The following is a 12,781-nucleotide window of genomic DNA, read 5'->3' on the forward strand; positions in this document are numbered from 1 at the left end:
TTGAGGCCAATTCCAATGATCTTGTGGTGAAGAGAGCCATCTATACCCAGAAAGAAGACTATGGGAATTGAATGTAGACCACAGCATAACATTCTCATTCTTTTGAATGTTGTTCACTTGTATTTTGTTTTCTTACTCGTTTTTTTGATTTGGTTTTCTTGTGCAGAAAGATAACTGTATAAATATGTATGCATATATTGGATTTAGCATATATTCCTATCATGTTTGACATATACTGGATTACTTGACATCTATGGGAAGAAGTAGGGGAAGGGCAAGGAAAATTGGAGCACAAGGTTTTGCAGGGGTTAATGTTGAAAAATCACCTATGCATATGTTTTGAAAACAAAAAGCTTTAATAAAAATTATAAATGATGGCACAAAGCTTCTGGACACCAGGTCTCCTAATTCCATTCCATACTTCACACACTGTCCCAACCTATCTTCCAAAAGCATACAATTGTCTATGTCATTCCCAAGCTCAAGAAACAAATGTAATTTCTCATCACTAAACAAAATAAATCCAACTTCCCCAGACTACTTACTATTCAAGGCCTGCTATTACTGGATTTTAGCTGACCATTCAGCCTTAGAAAAAAGCTTATTAGCCTTTCCACTGCCTAAAAAAAGCAATGCTTGCCCCAGAGTCTCTTCTTTAGATTAAATATTACCAGTGGTTTCAACCTATTCTCTTCTGAGATGAATTCAAGGCCTTTCAGTATGCTGGATTCCTTCCTCTTATTAATCTCCACTTTAGCAACCACACACTGCCCCATTTTAGGAACCCTGAGGATGTATCAGACTCTAAAGAGGCATACTTTGCTTTCCAAATAATGAGTCAACCTCTGGACTGCCACCATTCTAGTGAATCTCTTAGAAGGAACAGTGACAGGGACCTCATGCTGACTGTTTCACTCTCCATATGTTTGGACTTTCCCAAAGTCCCTTCCCTAGTAGTAAGGAAATAGAGGTGGATGTCAGAAGTCCCATACCCCATTTCTGTCACCAGTTAGAATTTACATGTGTAAAAGGACATCAGTAATTTTCCTCACATTTACCTAATCCCCCCTTGATGGATTCAGGCCATGCTTTTCATTTACTCCAGATGTGATAACCAAACTGTCAGCTACATCTCAGCTTCTCCTTTAATCTTTCCCTGGAGCCAATAATACAAGATTAGTAATTGACAGTGGTTGCTAGGCTAAAGGTAATGCTGATTTAAAACCTGGGCAGGAGGCTCTACATTTCTGGAAAGGATCTTTTGTAGGAGACCAGAAAATTGGATTACTTTGTTATCTGTTGTGTAAATGACAAAGATATTCAGTGTCCTTAAAATGTCAAGACAATGGTAATTAAAAATTTACAACTTAAAAATTATCTGGGTGGGGGTTTATAAACATAATTTGACAAACTAATCAAAAACAGGTTGAATGTTATAATTTTAGTGCTTCATAACTCTTAATAAAAGTATAAAAATCAAAGGCATTTTATCCAAAGAGAAAATATTTATTTTACTTCATTAATAAAAAGATAGCCTTGCTTCTTCCTTACTACAAAATAAACGGACCATATTCATTCATGTAACTTATTTAGCAAGCATTTCTTAAGCACTTAATAATATATCAATCACTCTACCAGAGGGTTCTGTTCCACCAATCAGAAATCGCCATTTTTCAAATTAAATCAACATGAAAAGTCAATGACTACATATTAACTAAGCCTGGTAGAATATGTAAGAGTCAGAACACTGATTGTGAAAACGGATGACCCAAGTCTGAGTCCCAGCTCTGATATTAACTAGCTATGTGATCTTTTCAAGAATTATTTTTCTCATATGTAAAATGAGGGAAACTATTCTTGCTTTACTGATATTATTATTAGTGTTATTATACCATGCTCTCTTCACCATTACTGAGGTAAAAATATGGCTAAATCCAATCCAGAAATAGTTAGGGCATCAGAATATATAAAAAATAACTTTGCAAGTCTTGTCCTCAACTACCCAGAAACTCTGGGCTCATCTTCTGCTCCTATATTAACTTCATCATGATCTCAAAATATTCTACTTTCAAAACTCTGATGTCTGAAATTACTTTTTTAAACCAAAATTTCTTCTATTTTTACCATTTGTTCAAGCCTATCAAGATTGCTCTTCATTCTTAATATAATCCTTTAAATTACAATTCCTTTATAATCAAAATGACTAATACTTTACTAAGACTGCTCTTCAGACACAGCCTTTCTCCTCATCTTCCAATCCTTCCCTTTCTTTCAAATTCTTGACTCGGAAATTTCCTAATTCTATAACCATGGGTAAGCCTTTAAATTTCTCTGAATCTCACTCTTGCTATCTATAAGATATACTTTCCTTCCCTGTATTGAGAGGGCCTTAAGAGTTGGAAAGGGAAGTTTCCTCTCAACTGGAACGAGTAAGGAAGGTCCTCACAACAGATTTTGTTGGCAGCAAATGGGTACTTCATGATACATAGTAGAGGATGATATGTGGATCATATGATAGGCAGCATCCTAAAGAATGGGTGGGTTAAAGAACAAGTCTAGGGGAAAATAGCTACTCAAAATAGAATAACAATGAAAAAGTGTATAAAAATTTATGGGATACAGTTAAAGTAGAACTCAGAGAGGAGAAAATCTATTAAACATTAACTTAAATATCTCTACAATTTATCCCTAAAACCATGCACCTTAGCAAAAGAGGATTATTCAATAGAGTATGCAGCTTTAAAAAATATGGAATCATCCTATAACTCCCAAACAAGCAGAAAGAAATAATTAAAAAAGAGGAGAAGCAGATAAAATTGAAAGTGAATGACAACTGAACTGCTGAACAATGAAAAGAAATGTTTTGAAGAAACTAAGAAAACTGCCACACAATTAAATAAAAAGAGAATGAATGAGGAAAATTAAATTGTCAAAGCGAAACAAAAATAAAATGAATTCACAACGAAAATGCAAATTGAATCAACAAATAAAATTAATTGTAACATACTAACAAAACCAAGAATTTAAATAAGATGGATGTACATCTATAAAAACATAAAATACAAGTAATTAGAAAATAAAATGGAGATGCTAAACAATACAATCTGCAAAACAAATTAAACAAGAAAAAAAACGAATCTGAAGAATATTGTGGGATAGACTCCCTTACCAAAGCAGATAGCAATCCTCAAACTTTAATATTTGATCTTTATGAGTTTCTGTACCTGAAAAACCTCACTAAATACTCAACTTTTGGGTGACAAACATCTACAAACTTACTAGTTGAGTCTTTAGAAAACAGGTATACAGTTGGTTTTCAGAGCTTTATTCAAACCTTTCCATTTTGGAAGGACCAGCTAGAGAATACACTTCACTTCAAATGCCTTCAAGACTCTGGCATCATTTCCATGCTTCAATAAGACAGCATACTGACATTTTAGTAGAAGATCCAAAATATGCTTTTAAACAATGCAGGTTCAAGCATTTGTTGTGGCTTCTATCTCTGTATGACTTTAAAAAACCTGAGGCATGAATGGGCAAATGTCTTCCCATTTGTGTGTGATGAAACTCACACACAAAAAAATTTGAAGAGAAAATAGGCTTGCTATTTAATATTGGACAAAGCCCTAAGTTTTAAAATCCATCAGTAAGAACTTTGATTTAGGAGGAGAAGAGGGTGACTGATGAGCTAGCTACCCCAGAGAGCCCCAATGAAAGGAACATAAGAGTATATGAACATCATTTACTTAAGCCTGAGAAATTTTCTTTGGGACAGATAAGTGAAAGAGTTTAAGTTTTATGATCACACTACAGAAGTTAGTTTGGAAATTAGAATCCAAGAGTAAAGGAAGTGCCAGTACAGAAAGATTTATGAGAAAGAAAGGGAAATAGGAAAACTACAACTACAGATTTTGATAGAGAAGGGGAGAAAAGGAAAATTTCGGCAGACTAGATGATGGATAGGCGATTTCTGCTGGTGGAGGAACAGGCTCTATCTAAATGTGTGTAACAATCCTTTTTGGTTTTGACTCTATTGTCCCCATCAGCTCTAACTGCCCCAGCCAGGCTTACCCAACAAGCATGTCTTCAATATGGAAACGTTTTATGAAGCCACTATGAACAGTCCTATGAAAATACATCACAGATGGTTTTAGGTAAGATGCCAAACAGACATAATGAATCTTTCATCTACAAGAGGTTAAGTAAATGTCACTGGGAAATTAAAGTCCAAATATTTCACAATGAAATGATTCCTTCACCAATGGATTTTTAAAAGAATGACAGAAAGACCAAAAATGGGTTGATTTCTAAGATATCAGGAAGCTGTGGATAGCATCTGGGGCACTGAGTAGTAGAACACACAGATTGTGGAAGGGATATTAACATGAATAGCCATACGTCTAAGTATAAATAATCAGCCAAAGGCCTAGAGGGACCTGAAAGGTACAAAAGAGCCATCATGGCTTCAAGGTATAGGATCTGTGAATTCATTCTTGTAAAGAAGCCATATATGAGGAAACTTCATCTACCAATGGCAGTTGGTATCTTTGCTGCATCTGGAATTGACAGAATTGCCTTGAACACTGATAAGTACAGGATAAGTCAGGGTCACACCAGCAAGATGTGTTAGAAAAGGAATATAAATGATCTCCCTGGAATTCTCTTTTGAAGGGGTTTTGAGAAATATAAATTTGAAATGAGATTATTACATTACACAGGAAGACTATAGTGTAAGAAAGTGAAGAGAGAGCACACAAATTTAATCAGATGAAGTTCATTCTTACTGATACCTAACAAACAATAAGAACTAATTAACTCTTCATTAATTCTTAGTGTCCGGTTTTTTTTTCTCTCAAACACAATGGTCTTCGAATTGGAAAGGACAGGACAATTGGCCAATAAGCCAATCACACTTTCCCCAGGAATTGTGAACACTTACCACACAAAAACTTTCCAGATTCCACTCCAAATGCAATGGGCTCCTTCTGTGACTACCTGGCATTTATTTCTTATTTACTCTGAATGTATTTATTCTCTATGTACCTATATAGGTATATGCCATTGCCTCTGAAAGAACAGGAGCACCCTGAGGGGAGAGATTGCTACACTTTTGTCTTTGTGGTATAGATACCTAGCATACTGTTTTCACATTTTTTTTTTGTTTTTTCTTTCTCATTGCTTTTTTCTTTTGTTCTGATTCTTCTTTCCCAATAACACTAATGTGATTGTAAACGTATAGCCTCTATCAGATTGCTTGCTATCTTGGGGAGAAAGAAAGGTTAGAAAGGAAAGGAAAAAGAGTTTTGATCTCAATATCTTACCAAAAGGAATGTTAATAACTATCTTGATTTGTAATTGGAAAAAAACACCATTAAGTACAAAAAACAAAATGATAAATAGGAGGATCTTAAACTGGATGTGACAAGAAACTCAGACTCAACCATGACCAGATTAGCACTTGTTATCTACCCTCTCAATAGTAGCCACTTCTAAAACCTCCCTGTTACTCTGGGAGACCAAATCACTTTCTCAGCTACCTAGGCACTCCAACTGAGTGATTCTGCCCACTCTTGCCATATACCCAACCTGTTACCAATTCATGATTCTTGTATACATCCCTTTCTGTCCCACCATCTAGTTAATATCCTTTTGAAGAACTTCATCATCTCAAACCAGGACTACTAAAAACTTCCGGTGGGCCTCTCTGCCTCCATTCTTTCCCCACTCCAATCTATCCTCCATCTAGTTTTTTTTTGTTTGTTTGTTTTGATTTTTATTTTATTTTATTTTTTAATAACTTTTTATTGACAGAACCCATCCCAGGGTAATTTTTTTACAACATTATCCCTTGCACTCATTTCTGTTCTGATTTTTCCCCTCCCTCCCTCCACCCCCTCCCCCAGATGGCAAGCAGTCCTATACATGTTAAATAGGTTACAGTAGATCTTGGATACAATATATGTGTGCAGAACCGAACAGTTCTCTTGTTGCTCAGGGAGAATTGGATTTAGAAGTATAAATAACCCGGCAAGAAGAACAAAAATGCAAGCAGTTTACATTCATTTCCTAGTGTTCTTTCTTTGAGTGTAGCTGCCTCTGTCCATCCTTGATCAATTGAAACTAAGTTAGATCTTCTCTTTGTTGAAGAAATCCACTTCCATCAGAATACATCCTCATACAGTATCGTTGTTGAAGTGTATAATGATCTCCTTGGTTCTGCCTATTTCCCAGCATCAGTTCATGTAAGTCTCCCAATCCTCTCTGTATTCATCCTGTTGGTCATTTCTTACAGAACAATAATATTCCATAACATTCATATACCACAATTTACCCAACCATTCTCCAATTGATGGGCATCCATTCATTTTCCAGTTTCTAGCTACTACAAACAGGGCTGCCACAAACATGTTGGCACCTTTCCCTTCTTTATGATCTCTTTGGGGTATAAGCCCAGTAGAGACACTGCTGGATCAAAGGGTATGCACAGTTTGATAACTTTTTGAGTATTGTTCCAAATCGCTCTCCAGAATGGCTGGATGTGTTCACAATTCCACCAACAATGTATCAGTGTCCCTGTTTTCTCACATCCCCTGCAATATTCCGCGTTATCTTTCCCTGTCATTCTAGCCAATCTGAAAGGTGTGTAGTGGTATCTCAGAATTGTCTTAATTTGCATTTCTCTGATCACTAGTGTTTTGGAACACTCTTTCATATGAGTGGTAATAGTTTCAATTTCATCATCTGAAAATTGTCTGTTCCTATCCTTTGACCATTTATCAATTGGAGAATGGCTTGATTTCTTATAAATTAGAGTCAATTCTCTACATATTTTGAAATGAGTCCTTTATCAGAACCTTTGACTTAAAATGTTTTCCAGTTTATTGTTTCCCTTCTAATCTTGCCTGCATTAGTTTTGTTTGTACAAAAACTTTTCAATTTGGTATAATCAAAATTTTCTATTTTGTGATCAGTAATTATCTCTAGTTCTTCTTTGGTCATAAATTCCTTCCTCTTCCACAGATCTGAGAGGTAAACTATCCTATGCTCTTCCAATTTATTTATAATCTCATTCTTTATGCCTAGATCATGAACCCATTTTGACCTTATCTTGGTGTATGGTGTTAAGTGTGGGTCCATGCCTAGTTTCTGCCATACTAATTTCCAGTTTTCCCAGCAATTTTTGTTAAATAATGAATTCTTATCCCCAAAACTGGGGTCTTTGGGTTTGTCACTCCATCTAGTTTTTAAAGTGATTTTTCCAAAGTACACGTCACCTTTATATGCTATAAACTCCAATGGCTTCTTGTTACTTCTGACATCAAATCTAAAATGCTTTTTTTTTTTTTTTTTGGTATTTGTAGTTCTCCTAACCTGAACTCTTGTCACTTTAGACTGTATCCCTCTTTGTAAATGCTATGATCCAGCAGCAGCAGCAGCTTTACTGCAGTTTATCACACTACACTCTACTGCTTGATTTTGTGCCTTGTTACTGACTATTGCCATATCTGGAATGTTCTCTTTGCTCAACTTTACCTAGTGGCTTCCGTCAGACCATCCAAATCTCACCTTCTGCAAGTCTCCCATAACCCCAATAGTCCCTTTCCTTTGAGATTACATACAAATGACTCTGCACATATTTTAAATATATATATATATATATATATATATATATGTTTGTTTCTTGTGTCTCCATTAGAACGTAAGCTCCTTGAGGGAGGAGGTTAGATTTTTGCTCTTCTTTGTATCACTGGCACTTAGCAGAGCTCTTGGAACACAGTAAGCAATTAAAGCCTCTTTGTTACAATTTAAAACTTGTCAAAGGTGCAAATCCAAAGAGTAGTCCTTACAGGGAGGAATTGCTATTGTTGCCAACACGGAACACACAGTAAGTACCATGAGTAGGTGCTTACCGACTGACTCGAGTACAGGCAAAAAGATCACACCAAGAGTGACAGCCTAAGAAACCACAGATATAAGGAGTTAGAGGTTACTGTGAAAATACACAATAAATTTAGGATAAGAGAGGTGCTGAGTGATAATGAAATAACAAACGTATGGAAATACAGAGGAAATTTCAAATCCAAAAGGCTGAAATTTAATAGGGAGAAATATAAAGATTTACACTTACTCAGAAAGTCAAACTCACAAAACAAGGTAACCAAGGTATGGCTGGCCAGCTGTTTGAAGAAACAAAACAAAACATGTAAGAGTTCTAGTGAATTATGTTTCCAATATGAGTACATGGTATTATATGGCAGAAAAAACAGATATCTTAGGGTACCTCAAAGAGAAGTTATAAAAGTAACAGGATGCCTGACAGATAGTGTGGGAAACTCCAGTCAATGCCACAGTGGATAGAGTGCTAGGCATGGGGTCAGGAAGACCTTGGGTCAAATGCAGCCTCAAACACTTACTATCTGGGAAACTCCAGTCAATGCCACAGTGGATAGAGTGCTAGGCATGGGGTCAGGAAGACCTTGGGTCAAATGCAGCCTCAAACACTTACTATATGACTCTTAGAAAGTTATTTCACCTTTATTTACCTTAGTTTCCTCATGTGTAAACTGGGAGTTATAACAGCACTGATCTCCAGGATTGCTGTAAAGATCAAATGAGAGGTTTCCAAAGCCACTGTGTGTATATGTGTGTGTGCAAGCACGCACTTTGCAGACACATACTCAGAGTAGTCGAAGAAGTTAAGGAGGATACCAAAGGCTAAGGTAAAGGAGAATCCAGAGATTAACAGAATCATCAAAAAAAAGAGAGTTCAAATATAATTGCGCATTAGGGTCAGAACTATGGCATATCCTATCAAAATAAAAAGCAAAATTATATACTTGATGATCATAAACAGAAGTAACAGGATAGCCAAGAAAACTTAAAAAAATAATAGATGGAAAGAAAAGAAAAGCAGTGGCCTAGAGGGGGGCATCCAAGCTGCAGAAGGATTCTGGATCCATGACATATGAGGATTACTGAAGGTTTTAAGAACATCTGGCCAGGAGAAAAACAACCAAGGCAGGGATATGAGAGCAACCTCTAAGTATCTACTCATACTTTTGTGTGAAGGAGGCATTAGGTGTATTCTATTTGTTCTTCTTCCCCTGCAGGGAAGAACCAGGAGCCAAATGGGAGAAAGTTGCAAAGAGATGAATTGAAGCTTCACGCCAGCAAAAACATTAACAATTACAACTGCCCACAAGGAAAACAGACTCCCTCAGCATGTGGTGAATTCCTACTTTTGGGGATTTTCACAAAGACGCTGGAAAATCATTTGTCCTCTGCATTATGTTGGGATCCCTTTCTGAGGCTGAGTTGTATGGCTGTTAAGGTCACTTTCACCATTCAAATTCTGTGATTTTACTAAAACAGCATACGTATGATTGCTTTAAAAATAGCCATGATGATAACACCCTACCAAAGTCCACCAGTAAGTGGGGATGAATCCTTTAGAGAGGGCTTATGGAGCCCATGGTCAGGAACTACATAAGATGAGAAGGTGCAGAAGGTCACGCAACCGCTCCCCCAAACTGCTCCAAATTCCTTTAAATAATGACTCTAAACAAATTTTAGAGCCTCATAATACCCTAAAAGTAGAGTAGAACATTTTCCAGCTAAAGGTAACTTAGAAACTCAGCAGGAAAGATCTGTGACACCAGGGGGGCAATCCCAGGGCAGGACAAGCTGGTGCAGTCCCAGCAGGGCCTGACCTCTGAATCAGTGGCAGTACCGATGGCTAGGCCTAGAGACACCAAAGAGGACCTGGAAGGTCATCAGAACAGGTCTATGAAACCAGAGTTGGAAGCCCATGCATGAGTCCAGCACAAGCCGGCCCCAGCTCTAGCCCAGACCCTCATGTCAGTGAGGTATGACCTCTGAATCAAGAGCAGTACTGGTGGCTTCTCAACCTCTCAGCCTGGGGACACTAGAGAGGACTCAGGAAGTCAATGGAGAAGGTCTATGATAATGGGGTGAAAGTCTGGTGTGCAGCCCAGCACAGACCAGATCAGTGGAGCCCCAGTGCTTGCCAGCAGGATACAACTTACAGCTACAGTGGGGCAGGGACACTCCTAACAGTTCCAGGACAGAAAAAGAACGATTATGATCAGATTGCTAGAAGGATCTCTGAGGCCAGTGGCAAGCGTGGGACAGTGCACACTCTACATAACTCTTAACAAAGAGTTAAAAGCAGAGTAATAGACTAGGAAAATGAGCAGACAACAGAAAAAATTTCTGACCACTGATAGTTATTATGGTGACAAGGAAGATCAAAAAACATACTCAGAAGAAGATAAAGTCAATGCTCCTACACCCAAAGCCTCCAAAGGAAAAAATGAGAAACTTAGGAAAAAACAAAGGCCACACAGCTATCACAGTTATCTTTCTCCAACTGACTTTTTGTAAAGCTCTTTTTCCTTCTTCTAAACACTCTAAAAATCAACACACAGATTAGTCTTCTTTTTAGTCAATGCTTTCAACTGACAGTCATTCAATTACAAGCCTTCTTAGGGAAGTGTTAAAACTTGGGAATCAGATTATTTCACAGCATTTCAGGGACAGAAGAATGGTGAGATAATACCTGTATGGATTTGAATATATTATAATCTGAGCTTAAAGTTCCACACTGAAAAGAAAATTTTTTTTTCTTACACTTGGTACAAAATGTCCTGGGTAACAAATTTATGAGAAAAACCAATTATCCTGTAATTTCAATGTAAGAAAGGGTTCTCCCATGTCACTTGCCTCCTTTCTAAGCTTGGGTCAAGCCTAGCATGGTACGGGCAAGATTAGGGGATCTGGACATAGTTTTGCTGGCTAAGTCACTGAACTGAATAAATTCAATGCAGTTGATGGTTCATCAATTATAGTTTGAGACCAACACTTTAACTTTCCACTAAGTGCATACCACAGGTCTGTCAGAATCTGCTCCCATAGAAACCTTTAATACTGTGGATTGATTTACTTTTAGAGAAATGACAGAGTGGATGGGCAACATCCTGCTATGAATCTTCCTGGAATCCTTTTCAAAGAGTGATGGATAAGCTATGTGACCTTTGAGAAAATACCAAATGAGTATAGCAAACTGCTATATATTTATTAACAAGACCTAAACCATTTCTGAAACTTGATCCACAGCTACAACCTTCAGCAATTTATGAAATCTGAGTTTACTTTTCACCCTGTGAGTTTGTGGTTAATTGGGGCACCTAACTATTCTAGACCAGTCTCCTTTCCCCCAAATTCTTTCATTTTACAAAGTTTTTCAAAGTGTGAGAAGAGACATAGACATGATGAGAGTACCATATAAATATTCTCCAACTTATATTTTTAGTCTTTTTCCAATTCCTTGTTGGATGGACCAGACAGAAAATAATTCTCCTACTGGAATTTCTTCTCACCTCCATCTTGGAAAACATACCTTGAGGTTTCCAATGTATTGTTATTTCATTTATATTCATGCAGCAGCAGTACCTTCACACTACTTTCCAAATCCTATTCATTTTCAAGTCATATTTCAAACTCCTCCTTGAATGGGTCTTCTTTAATGTCCAAATTTCTGTCTGTTCTTTCTCATCTCTTGTCTTCTAGTACTTACAGTTCATACTACACAGGGCTTCCCCTTTTGATAGGTGGTTTTCTGTCACCCTACATAAAGCAGAGTCTCTGGTTCCATTCTCACAAATCCCACTTTTGGGATAGGGTTAGGTTCCCTAGTGACTACTTCTCCCTCAGGGTTCTAAGTAGCCTTAAGGGGATAAGGAACTCATACCAACATGGTCACTTTGAAATATTATCAGTTAGTATCAATCAGCTAGGTAGATATAATTAACAGCCTCCCCAAATGTGTAACACTTTCTTACCAATTCATAGAGCTTCAAGGGGAAATAGGACTCAAGCTTACAGCTTATGATCAATGAAGAGGATTACTTACAGAATTTAAAAGTGCTCTTGTTAGAGACAGCAAGATGTTCCCCTTTGGTATAGTGTAGTTTTCTGCTAGGCTTCTTTTTAATTTTCAGTAGTTCTTCATAGTTCTCTCTCTGGATGTAGATGGCATTTTTCAACCCAAGTCTACTGGAATTGTCCTGGTTTACTTCATTACTGAAAAGAGCTAAGTCTATCACAGTTGATCTTCACACAATCTTTCTATTACAGTGTACAATGTTTTCCTGGTTCTGTTCACTTTGCTCAGCATCAGTTCATGTAAGCCTCTTCAGGTCTCCCTAAAATCCTCCTGCTGGTCATTTCTTAGAGAACAATAATATTCCATAACATTCATATACCACGATTTATTTAGCCATTCTCCAACTGATGGGCAGCTACTCAGTTTCTAGTTTCTGGCCACTACAAAAAGGGCTGCCACAAACATTTTTGCACATGTGGGTCTTCTTCCCTTTTTTGTGATCTCTTTGGAATACAAGCCCAGCAGTGGTACCAGTGGATAAGAGGGTATGCACAGTCTTATCGCTTATTGGGCATAGTTCCAAATTGCTCTCCAGAATGACTAGATAAGTTTCATCTACAATGCATTAATGTCCCAGTTTTCCCACATCCCCTCCAATATTTATCATCTTTTCCTGTCATTGTGGCCAATCTGAGAGGTGTGAAGTAGAACCTCTGCATTGTTTTAATTTGCATTGTGATTTAGAGCATTTTTATGTGACTATAGATGGTCTTACTTTCTCCATATGAAACTTGTCTGTTTATATCTTTTGATCATTTATCAATTGGGGAATGATTTGTATTCTTATACATTTGAATCTGTTCTCTCTATATATGA

This window comes from Sarcophilus harrisii, chromosome X (assembly GCF_902635505.1).
Source record: "Sarcophilus harrisii chromosome X, mSarHar1.11, whole genome shotgun sequence".
Classification (NCBI taxonomy): Eukaryota; Metazoa; Chordata; class Mammalia; order Dasyuromorphia; family Dasyuridae; genus Sarcophilus; species Sarcophilus harrisii.